Consider the following 24,542-nt stretch of genomic DNA (forward strand, 5'->3'; position numbering starts at 1 on the left):
TGTTGTGATTACATTATTCATGATATGATTTAATTGTTCATAGAATAATTTAGTTGGTCATATGGTAAACTTTTTTCCACCTTGATAGAGAACACTGGTCCTTATTCTAGGCTCAAACCAGAAAGAGTTAGAAAGCAAAAGTAAGTGCATAAATAAACCTTTTAAAGGCAGAGATTTCAGAAAAAAGTAACGATAGTGAAATTGGAAGACTTAAGGAAAGCTATTTATGTTACTCTGAGGAATACAAATCAATAAAAGTTCATGGCTGAAAGGTTCTCATTGATTGGAACATATTGGTAGCACAGTCATTTCAAACCCCAATGTAGTTTGCCAACCACACCACATTTTCTGATTGTATCCAATAAAACGTTATGACCTCAAAATAGCTATCTATAGTATAAGTTTCTTGAATGACTTTATTTTTTATTCTAACATAACTATGCTGAAATACATCTGAAATACAGTTTCAAAAAAACTATAAATTCTTTTTATTTAAATATATCAAAGCTGACTTTATGAATGTGGTTGAGAAACATTAATCATTTAGAGGTGTCGTAAAAAACAAAACAGAAATACCTGAATGTATTTCTAGATATTACTTAAATTTCCTATGAATGCAGTTTTTCAGAATGCTATGCACTAATCCTCTGTTAATTCTTTAGTCATATCTAATCCAGTGGAAGCTACTGTATAACTCTTCATGCTGCAGCACCAGTGTAGCCTTAATGGGTCTTAGTGTAAGAGTAGGGAATCACTTTTCTAAGACGCTTTCATTTCAATGCTGCTTTAAAAAATGATCCTCTGTAAGCACTGTTGATAGATCTATCGTAAAATCAACTATGATACTTTAACTGAAAAAAGAAATAAAACCTCTCCTGGAAAAGAGTCTTATCCACAGGTCTTACATTTCCAGATAGAGAAGACAAACCTCAAAAGGATAGCTTGAGAAATCAGGAACTAGATGTCAAAATTTCTTGAATGAATTTCTAATGTTTCTCAAATTAACAAAAAATTAACATTATTTTTATAATTTTTAAATACATTCCATTAATTTACTGCTCAAGGCATTGCTCAGTCTACAGATACACTTGTATTACATTCACCACCTTGACTTTACACAAGTGGGGATCTGTTCATGAAAACTAACCTATATAGATAAGTAATACTAACATCATCACACTAAATTGTAAGCTACGAGAAGGCAGACTCAGTTGTTTTGTACAATGCTGTCCTTCTGACGTCTCGAACAGTAACTGTCCTAAAGGAGGCAGCCAATAAATATCTGTTAATAAATGAATATATATGAAATGAAGTTCTCTAAGCTCTATATTATCTCATAAAGGTAATTTAAACCCTCTGGTTCACTGACTGCATTCAGAGTCTTAAGTGTTTAAACACATTGCTTCATCTTCCAGAAGTAATACTTTCCCCCACTTCATTCATCAGATCTCAGCTCAAACATCACTTCCCTAATGGCTGAAGCCTAGATTATATGCACCTATTATGTGCATTCATTGCACCTTCACATTTTCTATCTTCATATCACATTTTGTTTATAAGTTCATTGTGTATATCCTCCACAAGACTAAGGTCTAAGGTCCCAAAAGTCAGGTAGGTATCTAATGTGTATTCCCTGGACTCAATCAATATATCTTTCATGTATATTTTTTAAAAAGCATTATTAATCATTACATACAGTTATAAATCATAATAAGTATAAACCCAAAAGGCAAATAAATACCAGAAGAAACATAGAAAAACAGAATACACGAGTATATTCTAGCATAGATTTATGATGAACCCTGTCTAAAATACAACACCAGATTTTTCTATATATCTAAACATGTATCTGACAAATGGAGCTTGAAAAGTCAAAAAGGAAAAGTATGGGCATTCTTAAGAGGTTAGACTTAAAAAAAAAGAAAACTAGAGCAAAAGGGAAGAGAATCAAAAGCTATAAAATAAAAATAACATTTGGAACTCTTCAACAAAATATGAAATACTCTAATCTAGGGATAACCTTAAAGTTTGAAATCCAATATGATAGGAAAGATTGGGCTTCTTTTCATTTAGTATAGGAAACATGTCATTCATTATGTTTAGATGTTACAAAGGGCAACATTAAATTCCCTACAGTGGGCTTATCAACCTTAGCACTATTGACATTTTGGGCTGCAAAATTTCTGTTATGATAATGAAAAATGGCTTCAAAATTGAAAAATGTCACCTGAGGTATAAAACTGCCCCTTGGTTGTTATATAGAGTTAAGGCATATTTAACTGAAAGCATAGAAGCTAGCAATCAAGTGACGATTTTACAGATAATTTAATGATATTTATATTTCATTGCTCACCTTTAAATATAATATCCCATTAAAATATTAGTATTTTAACTTTTAAGCAAACATTGGTCTGAAAAACCTCTGCTGTAAGACAGAAGATTCAGAGATAACAAAATATAAGTGCCTGATTTGATATACTAGAACAGAGAATAAAGAAATCTAAATGCTTCTCTCATCATTGCCTGTATTCTGTCAGACCTTAAGAACCCCTCTGTAAATTTTGTCCCTCACTTTCCTCATCTTTAAATTAAAGGCATAAATTATTTGATTTCTTAATCTATTTCAACTCTAATATTTCATGATCATATGATACCATCTTGTGTATATTTTAGAATCAATTAAATAAAAGCAACCACTCTTCTTGATACATGGATCATAATGCAACAAAGCTGATATTAAACATAGTAAGATTTTTACAGATTGCATAATTTTTAAAGGTTTTCCTCCATCAAAAGTTATTAGTCTCAATAACCAGTAAAAGATGCCTGAAATTCTACTATTAGAAACTAATCATTTTGTTTTTTTTTGACTTAAGACAGTTAATTTTCAAATTGTGTTCTATAGAGACTCCAGGGTATGTGTTAGAGGGCAACTAAGAATGTAAGGAGGTAAGGCTCTAGATCCTCTCTAAAAATTCAGAGAATACTGAAACTTTCATCATTTTATTTATTAATGTTCAACAACAACAACAAAAGTGTTTAAACTCAAGATTTGGCTAGATATAAAAACCACCGGAATGTATTATTTCAGTATGTGTGTGTGTATCATTTTTTGCAAGCATCTGAAGGGCTATTAAATCATGTGTAGTTCATTGGTAATGGTCTGCATATTCATTCATTCTTCTTTCTAAAGCAGTCTTGTCAAGGGAGATGGTGCTTCTCTATAGAACAGTGTCTGGGGGTAAACAAGCTTAGAAAGTCAGACATAAAAACACTAGTAATACTACGTGTAGGATTATGTCATGACATCCTACTAAATGGGCAGATGGCAGTGTGCTGACAGCTGCATGGTTTTGAAACAGGCTCATATATCGATACCCAATAGGAGCCAATGCATACATTATCACACCAAGGAAAGGTCGATAGGTTTCATATGGATGAAAGGAAGAGCTGTAAGAGTTGCAGAGCTAGTAGCATAAGCTATGAGGAGTTGATCTCTTTCTTTTGAAAAAATGAAAAGCAATTTTTACACAGCGTCTCTAAAAATGATATCATCCTTAAACATTACTGGATTCAAGATGAATAAAATGTCTGCAGTCAATATGCTTAAGCTGCAAAAATAGCCGCAGTGCATAAAAATATTTTTTCAAGAACATCTGGATTTTTTTTTAAGTTACTCATTATAAAACACTACTGTTGTAATACTTCGTAAATTATTTGCATAATAATTTACTTTGAGGTACAAGAACTCTTAATGGATTATTCTTTGGAAATCTCTGTAGAAGACTGAAAATCTTTACTACTACAGTAAGAGATTAGTTCAAATATTGTATTTCGCTAATTTAGTTATCAACAGGTAAACCTCACTTATAAAACAAATTGAACTACTCCAAAACAACCTTCCCTCTACCCTCTTCCTTGACCCCTTCTACTTTTTCTTTCTCCTACATTTTCACTTCCCTCTCTTCCCATTCTTTTAGGCACAGCCTCCTCCTTAGGCAAGGTGCCTGTGGCAAGTTCCCAAAGCACTCTCTCCCATTGCATTTATTTCAGCCCTCCTCCCTGTGTTATAGACTCCTGTGGATAGGGTTGGTCCCACTTACAGTTTCATTCCTAGTTTCTGCCACTGTTGGTGGTATGTATACGGCAGCATTGAAGAGAAATTCTTTAAACTAAAAAATTAATCAGTTTTGAACAGGTTTATCTAACAAACAAATTGAGAGACTACAATAAAGTATTGTGCTTCCTCTTTAATAAGATAGAGCAAATCACTTTTTCAAGGTGATATTCATAAGGGATAAAATTGACATTCAAATAAAAAGTGGCATCCAAATACTTGGTATCAGTCTTATACCAACCAATAATCATGATTCTTTTACAAAAAATTTAGGACTGAAAAGAAGCAACCTATTCTCTCACTATAAACTAATTTTTTCACTATGTAAAGAACAGTTACAATGTGAAATGATGATGTATAAGAGTAACTGGTACTACTACTATACTACACTACTACTATATGAATACTGTACTTCTACTCTATACCACTGCAGTACTTAATATACTACCATACTGTATTGATACTATATTATACGATACTACCACTATACTACTACTGTTAGTACTATTATGTTACTACGATACCATGTTACTACTACTATTACTATAATTGTGGGCTAATTCTATAACTAAAAATAAAAGTATTTTGCTCAACTACAATGATTTCTCCAAAGTGATTGAGAATATAGCACCTAAGGCTATATTTTCTACAAGTCTATAAAGAATAACTATGTTATAAAAAGCAGATTTCTGGTCATTAAAAAATTTTTATGAAAATGAGTTAAATTTTCTTTCCAACACACCTCTCTTTAATAAATAATCTCAGAGTTGATTGAACCTAAAGATATAATTTCCAATTATATGAGCAACAAGATTCAGAGAAAACTTTTAAATTAGAAAACTATTTCTAAATACCACCTTATCTCCGTACTGTTATATTTACTAAAATATATATTTAACTAAGGATTTTGTTTATCACTATTTCTTTGATATTACTAATTTTTTCTTCACTTTGAAATTTGGAATCAATGTCAAAGTATTACATCAACTCTTATGGGAAAAGATCACTTTTCCCCTCTGAAAAATAAACCAGGAACCTAATTCTCAACAGGCAAAAGAAAGAATTTGTCTAATTGTATGCAGTTTCTCTTTGAGTGGAGCTTTTTTTTTTTAATTAAGGTATGACATACTAATACTAAAGGCATTAATCTGTTGTAATCTATTTATGTGTATGTACACACATAATAAATATACATAAAGAAATCTGTTATACTGTCACCAGACACTGTCTGTTTTTAAAGTTTCTTCTTACAGTAATTGTATTTTGAATTGTCAATCATACTCTCATACCTACTTCAGATGCACAAAATTATAATGAAGTACATATCCTCTACTTTTACCTGTCTTCACTTCAACAATTTCTCTGATTTCAAGAGAAATATACATTTTTCCATTAATGTTATCCATTTTCTCAAAATCCTCTTTGATTCCCATAAATACTGAGAACATTTATCTCATTCTTGAGTACTTTTAAAACTTTCTTTAGAGCATTTGAGATGAGACTGGCCAATTTGATAAAAGAAAATAGGAAAGTGCATGAAGGAGAAATAACGGTGGACTATAACTGCAGAGATACTCAAGTGTTCAGAAATTACACTTTGGGTCTCTCCTTCATCTTGTCTTGAGTAAAGAGCCATTCAAAAGTCAGTGGATAGGGAAGTCTAAGCATGCAAGTACTCCTCTCTGTGAATTTGCACTTCGTAGATCTAGGTGTCCTAAAGCTGCTTCACTTATTCCAATGGTATTACTTGAACATCACATTCACTTTACATGTTTACATCTATTCCAAGAAATACTAATTTACTAAATTCATCGTTAATCAAAGTGAAACTTAAAAAAAAGAAACCCTTATGTATAGCTTGAATTTGTTACACGAGAGAATGTGGTGAAACCACATTTAGTATTTTACAAACATGGCATAATAGTTGATGTTTTATTCTTCAACATCAAACATGCAATTTAAAGTTATAACTTGAAAGGTTGTGAAATGAATCTGACGATATGCTGAAATTTCATTTGCTTATATAATTTAATTAATTGCATGTGCATATCTGGAGAGAGGCTAGGTAATGTGTAAAGTTCCTTGCAACCATATGTGTACTTTACATGTAATGGCTGGGGAGCAATATAAACCCTTTTGTATAGAAAGAAACAGTTTCCCACATGCCATGTAATTGTGCATAGGTTTAACTCTCCACTATGCTTCCTTAAGCCAACAGGGAAAGATAATAGGGATAGATAGGAATGATGATATTTAAAGGGTCCAGGTAAACCACAATTAAACATGACCTAATTTAACCATGATCTAATAAACCTCTATAAAGTACTATTATCTCTATTTTGCTGATGAAAAGATAGAAACTTGAAGAATTTAAATAACTATTTCCAAATCATGCATCTAGAAATTTTTTTTTATTTTAACCAAGTTTTATCTCTCACAGGAGAATAATAACCATATGCTCATAAAAGATTGTTATAGATTAAGTTAGTAAATACAGGAAAAGCACTCAAACATGTTAATAATATTTACTATTTTTTATTAATATTCTGTAGTCTTCAAAGGAATGGCTCCTTTCTTCATAAAGCCTCACAGATAGAACAAAATTGTAAGAAATGAACAAAGAACCCTTGTTTGTGCATTCCTGCTTTAAGCAAAATTGTATTTACTCATTAAGATTAAATGGCCCCCCCAAAAATTCAAACTCATAGTGATTTTCACAGTTTAAAAATATCTAAGAATTCTTTGTTGAGATGTAATACTAAAACCCATTAAGTAAACAGGCTACACTGTATTTAAAACAAACAAAAAAAATTTCAAAGCCCGAACATTAAAGACACTAATTATTGTATCATAAGAATAGAATCCATGAATTTATTACTAGCATTCTTTTGTGTGGATGATCACTGTATATTGATGGTCACAGCAACCCTCCCTCCCCCTCCCCCAAAAAAACAACCTTATATCACCCTTGGCCTTATGAGCAAATCCTGTGTTCTTCAAATCTCCCCAGAGATGATCTATTATAGCCTTTTTCAATATTAGAGGCAGGAGTTTCAAGAATACTATCCTTGATTTTTTTCTCACTAAAATTAATTTGAAAATCCACATAGTAACCAAAGGTTATTCAAAAACAAAGGTAACTGCTACATTTTCGGGAATTTCAAAAGCCAATTGAGGTCACATTGGTAGCTTGAAATTGACCATGGTGAGAAAATGTATACCATTATACCACAGAAACTGGCAAATGCTACAAATCAGGGCTTTTTAATTTTCCCCAGGGAGAAAGTTGTTAAAAAATTTACCAGCACGTCACAGTTCCAAATCCACCCTTCCTATTAAGACAAAATAAAATAAAAAACAATAACCACAACAAAATGTTCATATTACTAGTGCTCTCTATTGATAAGAGAACGTTAACCATATATTGAAAGAACCTTGACTTTCCAAGGCTAAATAGCCCATGCTAATTTTGGTTACTGTTCATTTTTTTTTAACTTTTTTAAAATTAAGTTTATTGGGGTGAATAATTTTCAACAAAGAAGCCAAAAATATACAATGGAGAAAAGAAACCTTCTTCAACAAATGGTGCTGGAAAAATTGGAAAACCACATGTAAATGAATGAAACTAGACTGCTGTGACCATATACCAAAGTTAACTCAAAAAGGATCAAAGACCTAAATATAATTCATTTTTACTCTGATAAGAATCACATTCTTTTCTCCTTTTACCCAGTCTCTCAAAAATTACCATCTCTTCTTAAAAAAAAAAAAGTATATACAGAGACTATCCCTATTTTGCCTTTCAGCTATCGTGTCCCCTTGGTCTCACTCTTCAGACTACTGCCATCTTGTCTGAAAGTCAGACAGCTCTCTTCAAGGTACAGAAGACATTGTATGCACCACACCAAATTCTGTTAACCAGGCTGGTGGGCCAGATTTCTCCCCCAGCTGTTAGGTTCTTGGCTGCTAGATGAATGCCTTCCTTCAGATGAGTGTCCTTCTCTAGATGAATGAACTTCCTGCCTAAAGGCTTATGTTTGCAGTCACTGGCCACTCCTGAGTTGGCCCATAACCGATGACTGATTGATGTAGAGTTATAATATCCCAGGCCATTTGTCTCAACACTCTGGTGCAAATTCATATTCTAGAGCTTCCCTGGAATCATGCTGCAGTCAGACTCCATGTGACCTTGTGATCTCCTCCCCTATCATGATGAGAAGGTTCTTCAGTGAGCACTCCCTCGATAAATTGCTACCACCAGAATCTCAGCTTCCAGGGAACCTGATCTTAAACAAAAGTCGATGTAATCTGCTTTCCAAAGCCATTAACCTCTTCTCAATCTTCACCCTTCTAAGACTCTATGTAACTTCCAAAATTATTGATTGCTATACCCTTCTTGAAACTCTATCTTTCCAAGTTAAAATAAGATTCTCATATGGTTTTCAGTGCAATACTTTCATTCTTTCCCACTATGTTTGACTAGAGCATCTGTTCCATTCTCTTATCTTTTACATCTTACCTTGATAAAATCTACCATGAAGCTTCAATATCAGATAAATGCAAAACTCCTAAATGTATATTATATCTCTATGTCTAAAATAGTATTTCCCAAAATCCTGATCACCTTCTTGTGTTCCTTATTTATCAAAGGCATCACAGTCCCTGAAGCCACCAAAGCTTGAAATTTTGAAGTGCATTCATTTTTAATCTTTAATGTTCTCCCTTACTTTTTTTAAAAATAATTATTTCTTTTTCAATTATAGCTGAAATACAACTGTAGAGGTGTACAACATAGCAATTAGATGTTTATATAACTTACAAATTGATCACCCTGATAAATCTATTACCCATCTGGTATCACACATAGTTATTACATTATTATTGACTATATTCCCTATGCTGTACTTTACATCCCCATGACTATTCTGTTACTACCTATTTGTACTTCTTAATCCCTTCCCCTCTTGCAGAACACTCCCCAAACCTCATCTCCATTTGACAACATCAAATGTTCTCTGTATAAGAGTTTGTTTTGTTTGTTCATTTATTTTCTCCTTTAGATTTCCCATATAAGTGAAATCATATACCATTTGTCTTTCTCTGTCTGACTTACTCCACTCAGCAAAACACCCTCTAGCTCCGTCCATGTTGTTGCAGATGGCAAGGTTTCATTCTTTTTTATGGGGATAGGGAGTAATATACCATTGTATATATGTACCACCTCTTCTTTATCCATTCAACCACTGATGGACACTCAGGTTGCCTCCATTTCTTGGCTATTATAGATAAAACTGCAATGAGCATATGGATACACATGTCCCTTCAGAGTAACGTTTTTGGTTTCTTCAGATAAATACCCAGACGTTCTCCTTTATTTCTTATACCAGTCAGTCACTAAGTCATAGCAATAGGAACTACATTTTATTTTTGCAGCTGTTTCCTCCTTTTCATTAGGATCACATCTGGAAAGTATATTATTCACCAGAAACATTTCAGATATCTCCAAATGCATCTCTCTTCTTTTAATATGCTGGGCCAGTCTCTTATGCATCATATGGCCATTACAGTTGTTTTTCTAAAAATATAACTCCATCATTTTCCTATTTAAGAGCTTTAGATATCTCCACATTTTTTGTAAGAAATGTTCCAATTTTCTTTAAAGCAGCATCCAAAGACTATTACAAGTTGAAGAAAATTGTTTTTTGTTCCATATTCTGCCAACTTCAATCAGAAGACCTTTGATCGACCAACACCAATCTGCTTGCCATTCCAAAATTACAACATAAATTTGAATATTTCTGTGGCTATGTTCATATTTCTCCCTTTTCCCACAAAGCTGCTGCCCCTTCACACACTGGGCTATGTGACTCCTTACTTGGCTAAATTCCAATGGTTCACTTTCTATGTAGTATTTTAGCCAATGTGTTCCCCTCCCTTGTGAACTCATGATACATATTTTATATATTTATTATTAAAGTTGGATAGTATGATATACTTGTACTTTTGTGTATACATTGTCCTTCCTAGACTGTTCACTATAAATACCTAGAAACATGAGGATTGTTAATTATTATTTGTATGTTTCTTCTGGTGTGCAGCACAGGGCTTTACACACAATAGTTGCTCAATAAATGTTAGAATTCAATTCTAAAATCATTAATTATGTAGTCAGTTAGCAGTCAGTACTACAGCAGATTTATTTTTTCTATTCAAATAAAACCATAAAATATTAAAGTAAAATAAAAACAGACCAATAAACTCTCAAAGTAACACAGTCATTGAAATACTGCCAAACAAAATGACATGGCTAGCGATATAAAAGCATTAATTGCCACAAGATGATGTAATTCATGTTATGCTAATTTACTTTCATGCTACGGTCTTAGGAGAAGTCCATTTACCCAGATGATAAAATGAATTAAAACATATCCTGAAAGGAATTCAAATATTAAAGCTCATATCTCTTCATTTTTAATATTAGCCTTAGCTCAGATGTTTTGAAAATCTTAGCAACATGCATAAAATTAAAATATAGGCTGACACTGAGAATATAAAATAAATATCATTCTTATGAGTCTTGGCTTCATGAGATTTCTTTTTAAAAACACACACACAATTATCAGAAGTATAATTCAAATCACAGAATTATAAAACTCTAAGGAAAAATAAACTATTTTAAAATAATAATCTTTTGAAATAAAAGGCTTTTATTTTTCCACTCTTTATTTCCCTTTTATTTCCTTTATGCCATCAACCAGATAAATGTTAAGTAAATTCCTTATTTCTAAATATGTTTACACTCCTTTGCTTTAAACCCAAATATTTCTAAACTAGAGAAGAACACTGTTTTGAACCTTAGAATATAATCTGATTCTTTGAAGCTTAGCTATGCATGGTATGTACAAAAATCAAAGAAAATGTCAAAAATCACTCTATTAAATAAGGCCATGTTCACACAGTGAAAGGATGGAATCCAGATTCAAATACTTCTTCAAAATGGTTTATCTTCCCTAGCACAAACTGAAATTGTTTTTGTGCAATTGACAGTGTAAATTACTAAGTTCAGTTGATACTAAAATATCCTTAAAAGTTAGTGTGCATCTTGATAAATTAAACAGAACGTCAGTCTGACCAAATATTCAAAAACTCATTGAAATAGTTTTTAATTGCATTTTTGTTTGTTCTACTTGAGACAGTGGCCCCCTCCATTCTTTCCTTCCTTTGGTTTTCTAAGCTACTCTAAATTACTAGTGTAAACTCAATACCTTTTAACTTATTTCTGCAAAGAGTAAATACATTTAGTATTATGCACTGGCCCCTCTGTTAAAGCTGACTACCACTGCATAAGTTGAATTTCTATCTATAATACTTAAGTGGGACAAAATATTTTAGATGATATACACGGTATTTAGCACAGTATATTACTTTGAAAAACGGATGATTTTTTTTTTTTATGTAAAATGCTATTGAAGAACTCACTTAAATGTAAGTATTCAATTTTCTACCTCGAGCCCAAAAGCTCTCTTTGCTGGCATAAGGCATTTTTCTTTATCTAGCATGCCTGATACTGCAAGTCCCTTTCTCACTCCATATTCTGCAAGACATGCTCAGATTCTCTTCCCATTCAATTTATGACATGATTCATTGAATGCTACAGCCTACTTGAGATTTTTTTAAAAAATATTTTCCAGCCCTGTAGTAGAAATCCATTTTTCCAATAAATGTAGTGATGACCCTGTCAGCTAAGTATCCTAATTCATCTGTCTATTGAGAAAGCTCTTCCCTGCAGGCTCCCTCACAATTCATATATGGATTGTTCTGTATGTATTAGCATCTTCAGAGAGACTAACTTCTGCACTTATTTAAAAATAATAAAATACATATATTATAATTACAGAAGCAGTTGATAATAATCCATTTTAAATATTATGAACACATATTTCTGGTTCTCTGGAATTTATCTACAGTTATGAGATGAAAGAATTTATAAAAGACAGTATACTACCAGAGCACTAAAGATGAGCACATTCTTTAGACTCACATCATGCTGTTACCAGCAGAAAATTTTCTAACAGATATATTTACTCTTAAGTTAGAAATATATCCAAAGTGCTTAAAATTGATACTTGAATATTGGTCAATATTTAAAAGCATCTAAATATGCTTTTTTAAAAGCATGAAAAGCATAAAAATAAGAATACATATATCATATGTGACTAGCATCAGAAGTTATAAAATTTAAGTAAAATTCCTCTAATTGTTCTTATATCAGTCCAGATCAGCATAGTAGGCTTACATGTATGGATTCATTTCTAAACAGAAAAACTGTCACAATATACAAAATATATTGTAAATATGAAATCGCATGGTCACATGTGATTAACTCTCAGTAAAGGAGAACAAACAAAGCCAGTTTCCCTTGTGGTCTCACATATTGTTTGTATAATCTGTTAGTCTATTTTATTCTCAGAAGGTTTTATGAAAGGGGTGTTCTAACTTACTGCAAACTTCATTATACGCTGAAGCCCTTAATACAGTTTTCCTAAAATTTATAACCAGCAGTGGACATTGACAGCTTCACCTTCCTCAACCAGGTTTAGCTAGCCTACTCCATCATCCACACACACTTTCATACACTCAAGAGTTATTGAGTATCTCCTGTGTGTGATACATTGAGCAAGATGTCAAATGATACAAAACTCAAAACTCTGGTAAGGAAATCTGGTAAGGAAGACAGCAATGTTTAACTGTAGTAATAACACAAAACATGGTATCTAACTGACTAAAGTGGGAACAAACAAAAAAGCTTGGGAAACGCAACAGGAAACAGTTGCCATTGTGCTGAGTCACTTGAATATGACTATCACAGGCAGAAATGTGGGGAGGTAATTCTAATCCAGAAAAATGGCTTGAACTATTACAGAGAAGAATGACGTGTATGGCAGATCTTAGGCATCATTAACAATTCATGATTACTGGTACAAAGGAAATAGACTCTTAAAAGGAGAGAAATTATTAAAAGCAAGTTCCAGATCGTGATATAGGAAGGGCCTTATCATGTATCACTTCCAAATTAGACTTTACCAATTATTAGTGAGTTGTATAGAAACTTTGTTTCAGTAAATTCTGAAACTTTCTGATACTAAATACATACCATCACAAAAGAAATCACAGCCACACCTTTTTTGATGACTTAAAATTCATTTACCCTCTCATAACACATCAAAATAGGCAGGGTTATTAAACTGGAAGATTTTTTTATGTCTCCAGGGTAATAAAATATAGATAATTTTGGTACGGATTCCAAAACTATGGGTTGAAATAATTGTATATTCACATATTTCTGAAGCTCTCCTTTCAGTCCAGAACAGCTCAGTAGGCCAACATGTATGTATTAGTTTCTAAACAGAAAAACTGAACTATCTTCCCAAAGCACTTGATGAGAATAAAGGATTGTTTGAACCAGCTTATTTCGTCTATAGTCAGGAAACTCCTTCCAAAAACTCACCTGATAATATTTAAGAAAATGTTATTAACTTTCAATCATATGTAAACAAAGGAAGTATTGCCTCCACAATTCTATACCCTTCTCCAAATCAGCCAGAAAGAAATAGTATTCAACGCTGATGTGGATGCAAAGAAGTGGCTTTTCATGGATTGCCAGTGGTGGTGAATTTTGCTAAAATCTTTTGGAAAATAATATATTTGAATATCAAATGTCTAGAAATCTAAAAGTAAATATAACAATCTGAGAAATCCTACAGAAATTCCAATATATGTACACAAAGATGTATATGTTGTTCTTCATTGCATATTGTTTGTAGGGGCTACAAAAAATCATAAATGTTCATTTAGAAGGAAGTGACTAAATCAATTTGGCAAAAGCATGTTACTGAATGCTATGCAATTACTGAAAAACATGAGTGAGATATTCACACATCAGCTATTGAAATGACTACAATAGATAATGAGTGAAAAAATTAGAATTTAATTGGTAATATAGAAATTAACCACATTCTGGTAAATATCATCACTAAGAAAACCTTATGGTGAGTATTTACGTATATAGGGCCATGTAAAACATGGTATAATGTTAATAATTCTGGCTATTGGCATTATGAGAATGAAACACATACTAGCATTTTATCCCAAGCTTTGAATCTATTAAATGGTTAAGAGGCCTGGGGAAAGAGCTGGTGACCCACATTCCTGATAGAAAATGTTGACCATTCTCCTGAAGCTTCTTAACTTACTATACTACCCTCTGACTCATGATGATGACAACATCTCCTAACTTACAGAAAAAATAAATGTCCCTGACTAGGAAATTCATCATCTTCCTACCTAGTGACATACAAAATTGTCCATATTCCTTCCCAGGCTTTTCTTCTATCCCAGAAGAATAAGAGATCCCTCTGCACCCAACACAAATGTGTACTGCTGTGTACCGTGGATCTTCTCCTACCCCCTCTACCTGATGTCAGCATTTACAATCCTTCCCAGTCCTTCTACCTAATCCTTCCCTTTCATCAGTAATGATGCATAAAACACTTTTCTTAAAAACAAGACCAACAAAACGACACAACTTCTTCTGACATAATGTACCTCTCCTGGTGTGTTATTAAAATTATTTAATAATCAGTATGGCCCCAATCATAAAAGGGCCTGAGGTCCCCTCTGAACCAAGAGTTCCTTTTAGTTACTGGATCCTGGATGGTCACTGAGTTCTTGGAGAATGTCTACGGCAGCGGGCATGGCAGGGGTCATGAGGAAAGCCTGGGTGCTAGCTAGCTACTTCATTTTCCACTGTATTGAAAGTTAAATTTTGAAAGTTGAAATTTCAAAATTTTGACAAAAAAGATAGACATTCCACTGTTTACTACCTGAATCTAACCTTATTTACAATCCCATCTCTTTTCTTTCACAGTAAAATTCTTGAAATAAAAGTCTACCAGACTATAATTACAATTATTTGTTAAACTCCTATTTATCACCACTATACACCTATTATGATGGCCACAATTTTGAACACTGACTATGCCAAATGCTGTTAAGATATGGAGCAACAGGGACTCATATATTGCTGATATGAATGCAAAATGGTACAGATACTTTGGAAGACAGTTCAGCAGTTTCTTACAAAACTACACATACTCTCACCATATGATAGTATTTGCACTCAATTTTTCTCAAAAGGAGCTGAAAACTTATATCCACGCAAAACCTATACAATATGTTTATAGTAGTTTTTTTCATAACTTGGAAGTAACCAAGATGTCCTTCAGAAGGTGAATAGATAAACTGTGGCACATGTAGACAATGGAATATATTCAGTGCTAAAAAGAAATAAGCTATCTCTCCTTGAAAAGACATGGAGTAAATTTAAACGTCTATTGTTAAGTGAAAGAAGCCAGTCTGAAAAGGCTTTACAGTATGAGTCCAACTATATGACATTCTGGAAAAGGTAAAACCTCGGACAGTGAAAAGATCAGTGGTTGCCAGAGGATACAGTGGGAGGTGGGGAGGAATGAACAGGTGGAGCACTTAGGATCTTTAGGGCAGTGAAACTACTCTGTATGATACTGTCCTGATGAACTGGTGTCTTTACACATTTGTTCAGACCCATAAAATGTACACCAAGAGGGAACTCTATGGTAAATTATGGACTTTGCATAATTATGATGTGTCAATGTAAGCTCATCAGTTGGAACAAATGTGCCACTCAGGTGGGGTAGAATGGAATATTGATAATGAGGGAAGCTCTGCATGTGTAGGGGGCTATATAAGAAATCTCTGTACCTTCCTCTGAATTTTACTGTAAACATAAAACCACTCAAAATAAGATTTAAAAAGCACAGTGCAATATAGAGATGCTGTATTATCGAATTGTACACTTAAAACCATAATTTTACTTGCCAATGTCACCTCAATACATTTAAAAAATCCTAGTTATCCCTCAGTTCATGACTGTTCAGTTCATTCCACAGATAATCACTGAAATATTTGATTTTAGGTACTTATTAATATCCTAATTGCCAAAAATAAGCTATATTATCAAATATGTCTGATAAATAGCCTCTCTACTCCACATGTCACTTCACTTTTGCATATGTCTCCTCTTAGTTCCAATACATTATTCTCTCCAGGTTCATTTACTACATCTTCTAATGCTCTGCTCTGGTGATTCAATGTTCATATCTTGAGCTTCCTGGATTTCTCTCCAAGTAACCGCATTCATGTCATTTTTTCACCTTTGATCATGACAACCAAAATCATAGCTTGATCTCTCATTTCTCTTGAGATTCAGACTCATAATCTCTGACTGCCCACTCATCTTATTAGAACCAGCTTCCATCCTGCAGCAAAGGTAACTCTACCTCAGAGTGTGATGAGTATTGCATAACTGTCTAACTATATAACAATTATTAATGTGAAATACTGTTTAACAGATTTATGCAGGTGTAAAAGTTAAATAAGTGGAAGTCACACAGAATTTACCAAGACACAACTCAATGTAGTGTTCTACAGCTAAGGAATGATAGAAAGCCAACAACGGACTGTTGTCTAGGGTCTCTTTGGGATCATTGATTTGAGATTTTGTTTCTTTCCTTTTTTGTTAATTTAATGTTTCCCCTATGGCCTCACAGGCTAACGAAGCTTCAAAAGAACCTGCCATAGTCCCAGACTGTAACTTATTCCAAAAGAGCTGGGTCATTAAGCTAATGGTCTCTGGATGAGCATCTCCTCTAATAAGCATAAAGGTGATCTTGACCCGTATTGTCATTCAGGGAATAACTTTCCTGATTCCCAATAACAAAACCATAATTGAGTCACACACATGAAAGGCAATCAGATCAAAAAGTTTTGGTTAATTTAGCTTTCCTGTAAAATGGAGTCTTGTCAAGGTTCTTTTTAAAATAGGGGTTTCTAATCTAGACAGTCATTGACATCTCAGAAATTCATGACAGATATAAACAATTTAGGAGATTTTAAATTGGCCTCAGGAGTAAGAAAAAAAAATATTTTTTATTTCAAATGTCAATTTATCATATATCATAATTTTAATTTCTGTTATAAGGATTTTTAAAACCTTCAATTATTCAAAACCTTCAAACTACTCAATTTGGCAAAATATTTGCAAAATCATTCTAGAAAACTAAACAATCTGACATGTTATAGAAGCAGACTTTTTATCTGAGCACAACAAAAATAATTTAAGTGTAAATCAAATGGTTTGACTACAAATATATGTTGTCCTAGTCAATGAAATATCAGTCACTTGGCATAAAGCAAAGGATTCTAAAGAATGCAAATATTAACATGGTGGCAAATATGAATGAAAAGAGTCTTTTAAAACATAAAATAAACCTCAAAATATGTATCTCAGGTGAAATTTTAAAGTGCATTAAAATTTACCTTGGGATTAAATTAGCACTTATGTTGTAAAATAAATTCATAATTAAAGAGCACATGAAATGTATTTGTTATACCAGAAAGAATTAATCTGTGAATCAGTATATATTTTTAATTGAAACTGATTAATAATAATATGAAGGGCTATATTTCAGGGAGAATATGTATTTTTGTATATGTGACCAGATGTAAATCCACAGTGACACCAAATAAATGCATGCCCCTGTTTTTAGAAACAGAGGAAAAAAAATGTTCTGTACTACAAATAAAAAAAGCGTTCATAAATGTAATGTGTGGGTAATATCAATCTCCTATATAACCACAGTAATATCAGTAATAATGTCAAACTCCTATAGTACATCACCATTCAAAGTTTTCTAATTACATTAAAAGAGCATCGCTATTATTATTTTTCTAATGAGCACTTACTAACATTCAATATTTAAATATAGTATTCTTTTCCATCCAGCTTCCCCCGCCACCACTTCAGATGCATCTGTTTTCATCTTTAAAGAAACTACAAAATAGTATAACTATGGTAGGTTAAAACATTAGTGAATCAGTTGTGCTTGAAATATTGAGAAGCTGTAGATCTAAAACATTTACCATCAGAGTCTTTCACTTCCTGTTATAAAGGATTTTAGCCAATTTCCTCTTTAATTAATGTAATACAAGTTTTGATTTCCTAAACAGATATGTCTTTTTCCAAATATTTTGGATTAATAGTCCAAGTTTTCCAGTGATACAGACTCAATAGGGTATAAATAGTAATGAAAAAGTAAGGTGTAGAGTTTTATTTTTTAACTGTCGCTTTTGGTATTTCAAATTAATAAAACATTTTGAAAAAACATATGAAATCTCTAGTATGCCTTTAACAAGATTTAATATTTAATTTTGCTCCATTTGATTCATCATTCTCTTTCTCCTCTCTCTCCCATGTACATATGCTTTAGTGTATATATTCCAAGAACAAAAGAATTCTCTTATTTAACCATAAAACAATGCTCAAAATCTGGAAATTTAACATTATTAGAATTCTATCCCAATGATTTCCTTCATGCTTTTTTTTTTTTCTGAGTCCAAGATCAAAGCCAGGATCCTATATTTAGTTATCACTACTTTTTTAATCCATTTTAATCCAAAAGCAAGTGTTTCTCAGCTTTCGTCATTCCTCCATTTGATTTTTGAAGAATACAGCCAATTCTTTGATAGAATCCCCCTCAAGTTGAGGTTAAGTGTTGTTTTCTCATTGGTAAGGTGTATGTCCCTTTGGCAAGAATACCACAGAAGTAATGTGTCTTTCTAGGTATCATATCGGGAAGCGTATGATGTCACTTTATCCTAGTATCAATAATAACTGATGATTGAACCGAGGTGCTGTACACTAGATTTATTCACTGTAAAGTTCATATATGCTTCTTTTATAATTAATACATACTTTGACACTACATCAATATGATGCTCATCATCAAAATTTTACTTGTTAATTATAGGACAAATCAATAATTATTGGCTGAATCAATTATTACTATAACAGCTACAATAGTGATTTCTAACCTCTTCATTCCTTCTATATTTATTTATTGATATTCTATTGCAGGGAAGAGCTATTCCTTCTCTCCCATTTTTTGGTGTAGTCATCCATTCATTCACTCATTCATATCAGTGTAGACTCATGGATTCCCATTTTTTAAATTAGACTTACTCTTTTATGTTCTTATCTGTTTATGATATTCAAGTTGTACTAGATTTGCCTATTTGGAGCCTCTTCAATCTGGATCTTGGTGCTCTTAACATGTCCCTATCATTCTTTGAGAAATTCTTTACTATCCAGCATAAGAGTTCTAGGCTCATTTCGTACTTTCTCTGCCTAGACCCTAGACCCTCCATTTCTCCAAGGAACCCTGATTACTTTTATTAAAGAATGATATTTAAAAAATAGGATCTATGCAATAGATATGACAATTGCTATTGATGTGATTGATATTGTTCCTAGTTACTCTCAATAGATATAGAAAGTGTTTGTGTTTGTGTGTGTATATCAATTCTCTACATATTTGTATATCTATCTACAGTATACTTAAACACCATTAATACTTATAGTTTAAATTCCAATATAATACAACAAAGTTCATTTTAGTATTCCCTTTTCCACATTGGTATTATAATATCTAACAGTTGGGAAATGTCCCCCATTATTCTCAAAGTATTTATTAGATCAAGTCTAAAATAACAGAAAATGGTTTCAGGATTGCTAACACATTACACTAAAAAATAAAACGAACTCTACTGATTGTGTTCAATATTTGTTTACAGTTACTATGTATGTATGTATGTATTGAGAGGTAAAGAGTGAGTACTTATATACAGTCAAATGCACAAATGTTTGCATACCAATGAGTTTTGGCAAGTATATGCTTTGGCAAGAATATCGCCATCACTCCAGAAAATTCACTTCCCCACTATCCACCAAGTAACAATGCTCTGTTTTTCTCTGCCATTAGATTATATATCCATGTGTAAATACTTCCTGTAAATGGAATCTTACTACACATACTCATTGTCCTGATTTCACTCAGCACAATGTTTTCGACATTTACTTGTTGTTTCCTGTATAAGTAGTTCCTATATAGTGGTACATAGAATTCATTATATAAACATACCACAACTTGTTAATCCTGCCCTTCTACACTTTGTTGATGAATATTTGTATTTTCCCACATTTGCCTTTTAGAGTATTAATACTGTGAATATTTGTGAACAAGAATTTTTTTGGAGATATATTTTCATTTCTCTTACCAATGTTTTCTCTTACCAATTGAACTGCTTTGCCAACTTTGTTGAAAACTAATTGACCTTAATCTCTTGTTTCAGTGATTTAATTGTTTATTCAAATGCCAATTCGATATTGTCTTAAATTGTGTAGTTTTAATTTAAATTTTGATATCAGGTAGTATAAGTCTTGTAATCAGAGACATCATTTTAAATATTGTTTTGATAATACTATGTTCTTTGTATTTCTATGTAGATTTCTGAATCGATTTGTCATTTCTATAAAACAGGTTGATGAAATTATGATTGTCATTGCATGGAATCTATATATTAATTTGGGGATGAATTGACATCTTAACAATATTAAGTGTTGTAATCTATAGACATTACATTTTTCTCCAATTACTCAAATAAAATTCTTGATGGACAGGCATGACTTTTCTTACAATACTTTAAAAATATCCATTATCTTTTGTCTTATATTGATTCTGAAGAAAAGTAGTTATTGTTACCCAGTATATAATGCATTGATTTTAATCTAGTTGCTTTCAAGTTTTTCTATTCATCTTCAGTTTCTAAAAGTCTTCTTCTGAGACATTTGGGTCATTTTGTTTCTTTATAACATGCTTTGAGTTTGCTGATCTACTTTGTTCTTTAGGTTGTTTGTTTTTCGCCACATTCAGAAATCAGTCTTTTATTTCTTCGAATACATTTTCTGTCCCATGTATTTTTCTTCTTCTTCTGCATCTCCGATTGCATATATAGCAGCTGTGCTATATGTCCCTGGTTTCTAGTTGTCGTTGTTGTTAAGAAAATGACATTTTATTATATGTTATCCGAGCTGGGTTTTTTAAATCATTTAATTAGGATAAGTGCTATTGATTTGAATTCAAATTTACTTACTCTTTCTAAGCCTTTCTCCAACATCAATGAAATAATTCTAGTAAAAGTTTAGTTTTAGATATTTTAAAATTCTATAATTTCCATTTTGGTATTCTTGATATATAGATGTTGCTATTTCACATCTGTTCTTTCAATATAAACTTATTTTCTTTTAAGTGCTTGAACATATTTAATATGACCACTTTAAAGTCCTTATCTAACTGCAACAAGTGCACATCTCCAGTTTACGGGTTTGTTTAATACTACCTATTTTTTGCTGTTAATGTTATGTCCTATTTCTCATATTTCTTTGCATGTATATTAATGTTTTATTCTTAAACTGAATCTAGTGGACACAATATATTCTCACGATTCTGTTATCTTCCTCTGAAGAATATTGTTTTTATTTATGGCAAGCAGTTAACTTGGCTGGACTGACTCCAAACTCTGTTTCTCCCATGGTGAACAGCAGCTTAGCTCACTACACTACTCACTCCTTTAGTCCTCCAGCTATTATGATGAGATGTTTTGAGTCTCCACGTAAGCACAGTTAAGGAGTGAGCTAAAGACTTAAGAGTTCACCTGCAGATGTGAGGTTTCTGTTCTCTGTGGTTTCCTTGCTTATTGCATTCTCCTTTCACTTTCAAGCTTCTCTGTTGACTCAAACCTCATCATTTGGCTCTTCAAGCCAGTAAGACCGTGGCTTCTGGCTGGAGTTCTAGTCACCTGGTGTCTTGTGACCTTGGAGTGCCCTCTGACAAAAAGCCTTATAAATATGAACTTCACCCAGCAAAATTCTCTTCCTTTAAGGGTCAAATCCCTGTCAATCTCTGCTTTCTTTGGATTGTTTTCCTGTGAATTCAAATAGCTGTTTTTATATTTTCCCCAGAGTTTATAATTCTTTAGTTTCAGCTTTGCTGCTATTACTGGAATTGGAACCAAGTGGTTCATTTTTTATTTCAATCATCATAAGGCATTATGATTCAAATATTTTCAATCTATAAAAACTGGCGGCTCTTTTTCTTACTCTGCCAGGAATAGTGCTATGCTATATAGTATATATACACATGTGCTTCAACACCACTCACGAGCATATAATTTAATTTAATTTTAAAAATAACATTGAAGATAAGCATATTTATCTCATTTCATATAGTGACAAGGGAAGCTGAAAGATATTCTTGCTTGGGCAAGTTTGAAAAGCTAGAAACAGAGTAAAAATCAATCACAGCCATACCACACTCTACTGCTATTCGTTCAAACTCTTCCCTCTACAAACGACTACATATTAAACATGTAATCTGAAAATGTTAAAACCATTGATGAATACCCCAAGTAAGCAGTATAATTCAGTTGTTAAGGTTAGGGGCTTCAGAATAAGAGAAGCTTAGTTTTTAGTACTGTCTCATCAGCTACTCCCTACGTATAGGATCAAAACTACAAAATAGAATGATAGCAATAACATTAAATTGTCAGAATTCAATGTGATAATATTTCATACAGGATATCTGATATACATAGAAAGTGCTCAATAAATATTAAATTTTATAGTAACTATTAATGAGTTTTATTTCAAAATACTAAGGATTTAATCTTACAAAAGAATTTTTAAAACTATCTCATGATGTATTTATGCCAGATTTGATTTATTGCAGCTGGATAAAAGTATTCCAATAATACAAAATGGGAAAGAGAAAGGCAATGAACATTTATCGGAAGTGCACTATGTACCAATCATTGATATAGGTATTTTCAAATATAATATTGTATTTTATTTTCACAACACTGTAAACATAACTTCCATTTTCACAGATATGAAGACTAAAGTTTAGAAAACTTAAAGTAACTTAATCACTATCATAAACTGTTAAGTGTCTCAGTCACTGATAGAACCTTAATCTGCTTAATACATTCACTTCCCCATGTTGCTAAATTGGACTACTGTGATCTATAGTGAGTACTGAGTCTTTTAAAATTCTTATTATTAAAACACTCTCTGGTATTTAAGTGCTTTCTAGACTTCATTTCCTCAGTCTCTCCCCTGTTACCCCCCCTCAACTTAATGTCTTAATTTTTTTTCATTTAAAATTTCATGTCAACATAATTCAATTATAACATGATCTTTCTGTCTTTCTCTGTATCCACTTATTTCATTTTTATTGGATTGGTTCCAAAATGTAGTTTTATGATCCTCAAAAACCTTTCACATAGCACATAATCACATATTATATATTTTAGGCAGTGAGAAGAGTGAATTAGACTTATAGAGTCTTATCCATTCCCTGAAGATTTTAACTGCATTGGTTTTATTAAATCACATATGAATGCTTACTATTTCACCTAGCTAATGCACTCTGTACTAGCCCACAATTCCAGATAGTCCTGAAGAACGGTCTCAATCAGAAGACTGCAGAACATACGACACCATATTAATACTTCAAAATGGTTCAACCATTAGAAAAATGGTTTTAGAAATAGAATGATACATATCAGGCATTATATGTAACAGTATAAACATTAGTTATGGAAGTATTAAAAGAACCGATTTGACATAAATGAAACATTAATCTAATAAGGGAGTAAGCATCCAATTACATATAATGATACTGGACAAAGGGTGACTATGACATTGGATTCTACATAAAAGTACTCACCCTTTTAGACTTCAAATTGGTTTCATGCAATTTGTGATACTTGCTACAGTTTGAGTCATATTTTTTTAATTAATAAAAGATTATAGTTCAAAATGAACTGTCAATCTCAATTTGCAGAAAATAAGAGATACAAAATGGTATATAATAGAACAGGAATTAAACGAAATTAGTTCTTGTCTCAGCTCTGCCTCTCAGATTTAAGGATATTCCATAACAATTATTTGACGGAGTTGAAATGAAGTTATCCATTTAATTTCTTATATATTTTTGTAATTGTACTCTAATTTAGGATGGGTTATCTGGAGTCTGTTGAATTGTAATTCATATCTGTGGAACGTTAAGCAAACAAAAAGAACATATTTGTTTAAAATGTGATTTTTATATGCAGGTATAGGCTATGGCAAGTGAACTAAGTCTATGAATATTGACATGATGATTCTTTTCCATGTATTGGCAGTTTGGGGGATAGTGGCATAACATATTAAACTTTTGACAACATACTGAAATGACTCCTTACCTCCTGCTCTTTTATAATTTAACAATATAAAACCTTTGTTAAGTACTACTTTCATTAACACAATCTGTTATTTCATCACTTATCTTAGTTTTCTTACATTGTCCCTTATAATACTAATTCCTATTTCTACAATGGTTTAGTAGATGTCAGAAACTAAATATTTAAGGAACTTCATCCTTATTTAAGT

General features: G+C 32.3%; 1 protein-coding gene across 3 annotated transcripts in view; it reads right to left on the reverse strand.

Annotated features, from left to right (window-relative positions):
* Positions 1-24,542, reverse strand: part of GPC5 (glypican 5) — a 1,092,178-nt gene that overhangs the window by 769,904 nt on the left and 297,732 nt on the right. The gene's annotated exons all lie outside the window — the stretch shown is intronic.

This window comes from Rousettus aegyptiacus, unplaced genomic scaffold (assembly GCF_014176215.1).
Source record: "Rousettus aegyptiacus isolate mRouAeg1 unplaced genomic scaffold, mRouAeg1.p scaffold_m13_p_11, whole genome shotgun sequence".
Lineage (NCBI taxonomy): Eukaryota > Metazoa > Chordata > Mammalia > Chiroptera > Pteropodidae > Rousettus > Rousettus aegyptiacus.